This window comes from Panthera leo, chromosome A2, assembly GCF_018350215.1.
Source record: "Panthera leo isolate Ple1 chromosome A2, P.leo_Ple1_pat1.1, whole genome shotgun sequence".
Classification (NCBI taxonomy): domain Eukaryota; kingdom Metazoa; phylum Chordata; class Mammalia; order Carnivora; family Felidae; genus Panthera; species Panthera leo.
Genome location: NC_056680.1, coordinates 37638865 through 37649003, shown reverse-complemented (window position 1 = coordinate 37649003; position 10139 = coordinate 37638865). Strand labels below are relative to the sequence as shown.

Here is a 10139-nt window from a genome sequence, read left to right as displayed (position 1 = left end):
CCGCCTGCGCAACTGCCTCCCCACCCCTGCCTCCAAATTCTGCCTGCACATAGTCAGCGAGACAGTGGATTCTAGAGTTCGGCCCAGCCCTCTTGATAATGGATCTACGTGAGCTGCGCAGCTGATCAGATTTTAGGACAGCAAGATCAGACCCAAGCAAGGGCTTTAGTGAACGATGGTGAACATTTCCCTGCTGTGGTCACCCCTTATGTGAGCGTAAACGGGACTTCAAAGGAAAGGGAGAGGCCAGCCTCCCAGGAATTGAGCCACCATCCCTCTCAGCTCGCCTCCTTTTGCTGCAATCGGTACAAATCCTGGGGGTTCATCAGTGTTTTGAACTAAAAAGGAGGTATTTTTGTCCCGCGGTCGTTAACAACCACTGAGAGAAAGAGAGGCCCTCCATTCTTTTTATGTTTTCTTGTGTCATCAACAGGTCCTTTAAAGAGACAATATTCGATTAATTTTCTCTCTTTTTTAAACATTAAACGTTTTGGTAGTTTAAATGGGTTTACTCAATTCCAGGCCATGGGTAGTTAGGGCGTCAGCAGTGCCCCCAACCTAATGTCATTAAATGTTCAACAACGACTTTAAAATAAGTAGCTTTTTGGAAGTTATGTCTTTGAAGTTTCATTAATTAGTCATATCATTGGAAATGTATGGCTAAAGTAAATTACAGTGTTTAAAATATCTACTCTTTCAATGTGAAAAATGAAAGGATCCTGCTACCTTGTCTTTATACTAATGAAGATATTATTAATTGGTTTAGCAAAAACATAGATCTAACCATAATGTGCAACAGTTATTAAAGATAATTAACTACAGATCATTGGTTTGAAACATCTAGTCCAAAATGATTTCTGAAGGGCACATTATTCTACGAGATAAAATAATTAAATTTCTAACTGCTGCATGAGACAACTGTGGCATATCTAGCGTTTTAATTTCTTTTGTTCTATTCTCAGGGTACTCTTACTGTTTTAGGTTTTGAAAAAGCTACCCGTGTTTCACAGTGAATTCTCTGTTCAGCATGTTTTGCCGAAATCTTTCATGTCTATGGAAAAATTATGATTGAAAGAAAAGGATTACAATGACATGAGACCTAATAAAAAGCCCACATAAATTCAGCCTCTTTTTCCTGGAGAGGGGAGCGTGGTAAATCAGACAAATCGAAAACTAAACAAGTTACTTTAATGAAATACCTTTCACACACATCTCTCACGGAATGTATTTTCAAACACGGAAAGCCTCACATGTGCAAAACAAATAGGGGAAAAGTAGAAGTGTGAACAAATGCCAGGTACTTGTGGATGAATGAATAATGTAATTATGTGCATACACATCAAATAAAATGAAACAATTACAGTAAAAACAATTGAGGCACTACAGCAGAAGGCTGTTTAGGAAAAGGTGTAAGACGGGAGGCAGAAAAAATTCTGACCATATTTCTAAAAATTGTTTTACTTGGGATTTCCTATTTGAAAAAAGTTAAATTAAAGGGGAAAATTAAGACTCAGATGTCAATAACCACAGTTTTAGAAATCCTCAACAAAATTAGGACCATAATGTTCAACAATGCTAGCACATTAGAATGTTCATTGGTGATAATATTCAAAATGAGACCTGAAGTCCATATTAGCCTCAAAGTCAGATATTCCAATTTTTAAATATTTATCGTATCATCTTGTGACCAGGAACTTGCTTTGTGTAAAAACCAACAGTGAAAAATAATAGCGATGCGCTTTCTTTGAAGAAGCAATTCAAATTTATATTAAGTCTAAATTCATAAATCCTGCCATAATTCGTGGGAAGCCTTGTAAGGGCAATGTGTTCGGAGTCCCAGCTCAAGGCTTTGGCATGAATTATTATTTTTAGAAATATTATTAATATCTTTAATCCAGTAAGTGTAGTCTTGGTAAAATAGGATTAAAAAACAAAAATAAAGGCATTTCTTGCTAGGACTCAAGCGTAAAGACACGACTGATGAGAAAATTTTGAACTTACAAAGTTTACACTGATGCTGATTCCAGATACTTGGAAAGAACACAACCAAAATATTTAACGCATGCTTTTTTTTTTTGTCTCACATACAAAAAAAGTAGAAATTCCTAAAAAAAAAAAAAAAAAAAAGTAAAATAGGTTTGGAGACTAAGAGTGAGTAAAAGTCATTACAACCTCCTTACTATGGATCCATGTTTCTGAAGAGGTGTATTTGGTGCTCCCTAAAAAGAAAGAAAAAAATGTTCTTTGGTCAAAGGTTTAAGAATACAGCATGCTGTATGGCCCTTTTACAGATATGCAGGGCTCAGAAGCAAAACCAAAGGTTCTGAAAAGTCCTGTAATCAGGCTGTTCACTTAACCTAGCTCTCAGATGTTGATGTTCCTAGAACACTGATTCCCAGGGAATTAGTAGTCCCTACAGCTTTTAGGGAGACTCTGCTTTAAGGTACCTTGAGAAATAAGTTTGGCCTGATTTTTCAGGGCCCCCAAAGTCCCTTTCCATAGCCCTCTGGTGTCACTCTCTGTCATCTTCAGCCACCTACTATATCTTTTCTTCTTAATAAAACCATTTGTAGGGCTTCTGTGAGATATTTGCAACTTAGTGAGAATTTAAGTTGCCTCCTAGTCTTTCCTAGGAATATGTTTACCTTTAAACGTAGTATTCTAATTACAGAATAAAAGGTTTTACAAATAAGAGATTTACCTGGTACTGTCGAGGTTGGGGGTGTGGGCAAAGGGGGTTTTTAAGTCTTCCTGAGTGTAACACACAAGTAACTGCTTATTACATAGAGGAGGACGCAGATGCTTAGATGAACAATGGGGTTGGCCAAGGGCATGTGGCCAATACCATCCAAAGCTGAGGTTTAAACAAACCTGTGTCCTCTTATTGTCAAATTCAGGGCCGTGTTCTCTAATAGTTTTGTACACACATGTAGAGGTAAGTAAACCAAGTATCCTAAATATGACCGCAAGAGCCAAACTCACAGCTCCCAAGCTGCACTTAGCATACGGATGTACTTGTTTTTTCTCCTCAGTGTTAAAGTTAAAAAATAATTAGTTGGCAACAATTGAAATTCAGGAGATTCCATACAAAGAGTTCTGTCTTCCTCTGAGAAAAGAGAGGACCTTGTACTATCGGACCCCCTGGATGGAGTGGTCAAGGTCATCAGGTGACCTTTCTCTATCTATTGAGCCATCATTCCCACCACTTTTTAAAGCTGTCCTTGACATTGAATGTTGGTTGCCATTTACTGCCTTACTCTCATTGTCGATTAATTCCTATCAGACTTGCTTCACTCCTTTGGATTTCCTACTTGCACTTTAGGGCTTCTTCTAGTTTCAATTCCTGGTCTCAAGAGTCCTACACATCTGACCCATTGTGGTTTTTTTCTTCCTGAAAATCTTCTTCATTTCCTCTTCAATGCCCTGAGGGGCAGCATTTTAAGCTGATGGCCAGAATGTTGCCTGGAGATAAATAACTGGAACCTGACCTCACTCAACATTCTGAAGTGAGTGTAGGGCTCACCTACTGTTTTGGGTGACCCTGCTTAAAGCCTTTGGCTATCCCAAATCCAACCACATGAGCTTGCCTATCTCTACCACCACCACTGGAGAAGATAGATATGTGCTGTTCACGTTGCGTGGCATTGGAAAGCAGTGGTATTTTTAACTAGTATCTCGACAACGATTTGGTCAGAAGACTGTCTTCCTCTTTATATTTGACACCAAATAATTACGACAATAGCTCAGGGATTCATGACAGTTAAGAAGTGCAGATGTTTTTCTCCTTCACTGGATTTCACTTGGTACAGCCTAAGGAATGTGTGATGTATGTTTTCAAGTACAAAAGCAGAACTTTCCATGGGCCGTATAGCTGTGTTTGAAGGCTCACCAGCAAGACGCGAATTTTACCAAGAAAGACGGCTTTCTCGTAAGTCCATCTTTTTAAAGTTTATTTATTTATTTTTGAAAGAGAGAGAGAGAGAGACCACGCAAGCAGGGAAGAGGCAGAGAGAAAGGGAAGGAGAGAATCCCAAGCAGGCTCTGCATGGTTGCCGTGGAGCCCGACATAAGGCTTGATCTCACGAATCATGAGATCATGACCTGAGCCAAAATTAAGAGATGGACCCTTAACCGATTGAGCCACCCAGACCCCAAGTCTATTTTTGAAAATCAGAAAAACGAGCAGTCGACACAGGCATCACTACCAGGCCTATAATTGCAGCCTGAGCTCTGAAGTCTGAGCTGAGCTTTTTCGGCCTCCTCTTGTGAGCGTCAGCCGTTCACACGCCTGTCCTCCTCTGTTGCTGCGGGAGTGAGCTGAGGGGAGGTTATGGATGTGCTGCAATCAGATGGAGAGGTGGAGCCATCTGCTCTAACTTCCCAAGTTATTGTTGGCTCGGTGGCTGCCGCTTTGGTTTGGGTCTTTTAACAGTTCATTTAACTGAGGAGGAGGGAGTGGATTCAGAATAGGAAGCCTTTGGTATTGGTGATGTTTCATTACAGATTTTCTACTCTTTCTAACTGGCCCTTTCTAATCCCTTCTCTTCTCTCCTGCCTCAAACCTGCTCTTTTTTTTTTCTTCTTTTTTATTCCCCTTTCTCTCTCTTTCTCTCTTTTTTCCTTTCTTTCCTGGCAAGAAAATGCTACTCCTGGATGGTTTCTGAGTCAGTTCTTCCCAGCACTGACCCCAACATATTCACCACCAGCAATCACTTACTCATGATACTTAAAATGCTTGGTACAAAGTGTCTTCTGGGATATTCTTGTTGCTTCTGAGTCGCGTCCAATAATATGGGTTCTTACTCAACAGTACCATAAGTGTGTCCTGTTAACATAGGTGTTCTACAGTTTTGTTTTGTTTTTAAGATGAGCATTATTTCTATTGAATAATGGGTTCTATGTTGGGTGAAGGAAAGGTAGGTGGAAACTTTTACGTTTCAGTCCCCATGATTTGTCTTTCCCTTAAATGTATTCTCCATCTCATTCCCATATAAGGCACTTCACCTCCAAGAAAATAATGATTACGCTCAAATGAGACCATAGTGACTTCAAACTGCTCTGAATATTACCTTACTTTTTAAGTGTGCAAATGGATCCCTATAGAAAGAAATATTTGGGGGTGTCTGGATGGCTCAGGTCACGATCTCTTGGGTCATGAGATTGAGCCCCATGTTAGGCTCTGTGCTGACAGCATGGGGCCTGCTTGGGATTCTCTCTCTCTCTTTCTCCCCCTCTGCCCCTCTCTCCTATTCATACTCTCTCTCTCAAAAAAAAAAAAAGACAAAAACAAAAACAAGTAAATTATGGCACAGGACATCATGTGTTTTTTTTTTTTTTCCTTCTTAGCTATAGCTTTCCCCCACTGAGGTCAAATGCAGACTCACACTCCTCCTCACCTCCAGAATCCTCCCCAGGGAAAGGCAACAGACTGACACATATTGGAGAGAAGGGACCCCTCTGTCACTCCGGTGCTTTTTGATAGCAGTTCTGGTACGTTGACTCTCAGCCCCACAGTTCATCATGTGTGGACAGGAACCATATCTAGAAGGTCTATAGTGAGGGCTCAACCACTGTTTCCTAATAGTCCAAGTTATTTCACGGCACGTGAGTGATGTCTACTGCCACGTGGAGGACTGAGGCTGAGAATTACAGTGCTTTGGCTACACGAAGATGTGCAATGTTGGAGAACGAACGTTAGAATCAAGAGACTCACTCTGGAAGCCCACCTCCGCCAGGTACCAACCGTACGATTCAAGTGAGTCAATAGGGTTCTTGCCCCATTTCCTGTTACCAAAAGAAAACAGCAGTACCCAAACAACACTCGCTTCGTATATATGCTGTTGGAATTCAAGGGGATGAATGCTAGGGTGGAAAACTCAAACAGAAGCCGGATGGGTCCTGCGAATGAATACAGCGGGCTGGGTTTAAATCAGTGGGAGGTAGCTGAGGTTCCCTCCTTTGTAGGGAGTGGCAGGCCCGGTAATAAATGTCGGGACTCTGTGTCCATCAAAAGGGGCAGCTGTTCCTACTTGCCTGTAGCCAGTTTTTGCAATGGAAAAAAAAATGGGGACTTGGCGTTGCCAGATTTTTCCGGGAAGCTGGAAATCCGGACTTTTATGTGAAGCCTCCCAATTTTTAGACGTTGGCCATTAATTCAAACTTGAAGCACGGTGCAGGCCAAACAAAACACATCTGCAGGCCGCATCAGCCCTGGGAGCCTCCATTTGTGATCCCTGATACACGTGAGCATGTTTGTAGCAGAACCTGCCTCATCGCAGATAGTCCGTAAATATTTGCCGCATCCTTTCCTCCTATGAGATATCTGGGACGAGAAAAAGAAAAAGTGATTTTATTTGAGCTTTCTAGAATGGTATGTGATTGCTCACTCTTAAGGGTCAGATGTAGCAAGTCCTATACTAACATGTTCAGTCTCAAGGACGAAATGGCCCACTGGCCGTTTAGAAACGCTGACCCCAAGGGGAGGGCGTGTGTTTGGAAAATTGATTTGTATCCTGTGACTTCCTGCCCGAAGTTTCATTTTTGTTAGAAAACATACACTGAAAAGATGGCTCAGGCACTTCAGGATCACAGCAAGGAAAATTCGCCATTTGCGCTGCCGGGCTGAGTTCCTTTGAATTCCAGTAAGTGAGTGAGCAGCTCCATTCGGAGGAGTTTTCTTGGTCTTCCGAGGGGCAGGACCTGGTTTTCCCTGGCACATCTTCCCGCTGCTCACTCCTTAAGTAGTTTCACTTACTTTTTAACTGTTACATGCCAACAAAACAGGTTGCTTAATTGGTTTGACCTTTCACAGTATTTTTTAATTTTTCAATCTTAGTTTCGTGGTTCCATCTGGCCCTTTAAAACGACATCTGGTTAACTGTACTTAACCAGCTGATCACTGTACAGTTATTTTTAAATGTAATGTATGCTTAAACAGATGTTATTTTTATAGATGTGGATCTAAACTGCACTTGGGTACGTGCTATGTCTGCATAAACTCTTTCTGCAATTCAAATGTTGACACCCAAAATTACAAGCCAGAATGCTTATGAACTCTACTATTATGGTACTGCACTTTGGTGCCGCTTGTTAGGTAAACATCAATTCAGTTCTTTTTTTCTCTCTTCATTGCACATAAATAAAACATTAGCATTTAGTTTATAAAGTGATGAACATTTTGCTGTGTTGGATTTAGCTTTATAAATACAACTGCTGTCAGCAAGAAAAAAGGATTTATTGAATAAATAATAAGAAAGCTAAGGGAAAATGAAAATATATATATTATGCAAAACATGGTGTCTGTCAACAGGTCACAAAGGGGCCTCGATGCTTTTGGTGTTGCTGTCGGAGATAATTCCATCTCTGGCACACTGTGTCTATAGCGTTCTGGACCTTCCTCTCACGGTAGGTGTTTGAGATTTAATCCAGGAAGCACGCTATAGAAAATAATTTATTTTGTAGAACCCTGAATGCCTAACTGTCCGGGGCATAATTAACATTTAGAACAATTTAAATATCTTCTTCACCGGGCACGGAAAAGGCAGAGAAAACTTGATAAAAAGAAAATCTAAGGGGCCTTTCAATTCTGTGGTTTTCTTTTCTTTCTTCCTTTTTTTCCCCTCTCCTACCAGAAGAGAGAAAAGAGAAGACCGCAGCGGTTCGTAGATACACCAGGCAAGGCTTTCTGATCGTGAAAGCATCTTTAGCACGGAGCCTGTCTGGTTTGCGAGAAAAACCGCGCTCTCCCAAGACCCTTACGGCGGGTACTTTGCATAAGACACAAGGTTGAGTCTTGCACTTGACACAGAGAAAAGTGGTCACAGCCGAAAATATTTGGCCGAGAACTTTAAAAGTATCATTCTCAAGGTTAACAATTGCTGTTATACATAATACCTCGGTAATTGATAGGCATTTGGGCTCTCCAGGGTCCATTTTCTGTGAAAAACACCACGTAACATCTGTTCATAAACAGTCCTTCTGTGAAAACACTGACACAGGTCTTGAGCTTCCACGGGCTCAATTCCCCTGCCATGTGCAGATGGCACGGTGTATTTATACAGCTGAAGCCTGCGTAACAGAAGCACAGCCATGTCTCCAGGTAAGACTCCAGGCAAGCGTGTGCTGCTGGTCCACCGCCTCGCCCCGGGTTGTGCAAGGGGTTCCTTCTGACACAAAGACAAATTGTGTCCCCCTAATGGGCGGGATGTGTCGGGGGAAAAAAAAAATCACCTTCGGCAATCCACGTCTAACTCTGCGGAGGGAAGGACGTTTCCTAGGCTTTTCAAAAGATTCCCCGGAAACACCTTAACGAAAACCTAATTAGGTTTCAGAGGTGTTTGCGAAACTAAGTACGACCGGGATCATGCAGTTGTCTTTTTTAGTCTTTTCTTTTGGCCTCGGTTCTTCACGCGTGATGTTTTGAGGGGAATGAATTATTGCGATTCAGGGTAGAAAGTTTGGGGTTCAGGCTTTAAGCCTCTCCCGTTCAACTTTTCAGTAGCGATCACGAGGGGGAAAGCGTGGTGACAGTGAAAGCAATGATTTCTCACGAATTTCCTTGAGCTTCTCCCTTTACGCGTGGAATGGGGATGGCGACCAGGGTAGAGGTGGGTTTTTTTTTTTTTTTTTTTTTTTTCCTGGTTTTGGTTTTGGTTTTCACTGAGCATTTGTGAAGAAACACTGAAGAGACTTTCAAGTCCCGGGGAGGTTTCGTCCTTTTCAAATCTGGTTTCCTGATTTAATCGCTGAGATGCTGGTCCCTCGGTCTTCTGTAAACGCGTTCTTTCTCAAAAACCAGGCAGGTTTCAAGGGCAAGCAAAGCCTCCTTCTCACGACCTGGAGAAACACTGACTAAGTAAAAGCAGGATACTGGAGCTTCCGAAGGGCTTGGGGGCCCCAAAGTTCACCCAAATAAACAGAACGAGGAAGCCATACACATGCATAACCCGGGTTTATTTGTACCTGTCTTTGTTACACAGCTGTAGGGCATATGAGAGTCACGATCAGAGAAACCTATCTACGGTAACCTACTGTAATATAAACTATCCATATTTCATTCTCCATGAGCACCACAGGCAAATTCCTGTTGTATTTGACCAGCTGGGGTCAAAAACGCTACCCAGGGCTCAGAGCTTTCCACCCCCGCTCCAGCGTCCGTTTCAACGCCAGCGTTCTGGTTTGTGCATTTCAAAGATGCTTTTACAGCATTTATGAACCCTCAACCTATTTATGACTATCAGCTCAGGCTATACAATCCACTTTGGGGCAGATTGGCAAGAGAAACAAAATAGCCCTTTGAGACCATGATGTTTGGGTGTTATGTCTGACTGGAGGAAGCAGGTGGGGTATAGAACTCCTGGAAAAAAATCTCCTGGAGGGGCAGTCATAGGGGTCCGTTTCTGTGCTGTGGGGGAAAAAAAGTCACATTTTCACGCCTGCTTTTCTCCAGTTATTCCTCACAACAAAACTCACCTGAAACACAGGAACAAAACCAATCCCAGTGAAAAGAAAGTTATACCTCTACATCACACACAAAGTAGGACTGCTTTTCACTAAGTATTGAGTTGCACTGTTTGGCTGAGACGATGCAGTGAGCAGTATGAAGAGAGACCAAATGCATTTCAAGTGTTGCATTTGAGACAACGCGTGCTATGTTAGGCAAAACTTTTCTGGTTTTGATTAATTCTTTTTTATTTTTTGATATTTCATTTTTTTTCTGGAAAATTTAAAGTTGAAGGATGAACAGTCACTTTTACCTGACTGAATGCACACACAATGATAAAATGCTGGGTTTCTTGGAAATCTTTTTATCCTGTTTTTATCAATAAGTTCGTTGCAGCATTATTTATAATGGTGAAAAAATGGAAACAATATTCATGATTATTAACAGAGGACTGATTAAGTAAGCATTGACAGGGTAAAATTATGTCATTATGCTAAGTGGAAAAAAATCGAAATTTCGTATATACTATGCAGTCTCAACTAGGAATAGGACATAGACAGAGGGGGAAAAACCTGAAAAAAGAAAAATACCAACATTCAGAATAACTCTTCCTGGGTAGTAGGATTATGACCTATTTTAATTTTCATCTTCTTATTTTTATGTATTTTCCAAATGTTTGACATTGAACATAGACTTC

General features: G+C 41.3%; 1 long non-coding RNA gene across 1 annotated transcript; it reads left to right on the top strand.

Annotated features, from left to right (window-relative positions):
• Positions 1-3550: 3550 nt before the first annotated feature.
• LOC122213404 lies at positions 3551-7387 on the top strand. Its single transcript, XR_006199497.1, has 3 exons — positions 3551-3928; positions 5347-5755; positions 7310-7387. It is a non-coding gene; the product is annotated as an uncharacterized LOC122213404 (long non-coding RNA).
• Positions 7388-10139: the final 2752 nt, after the last annotated feature.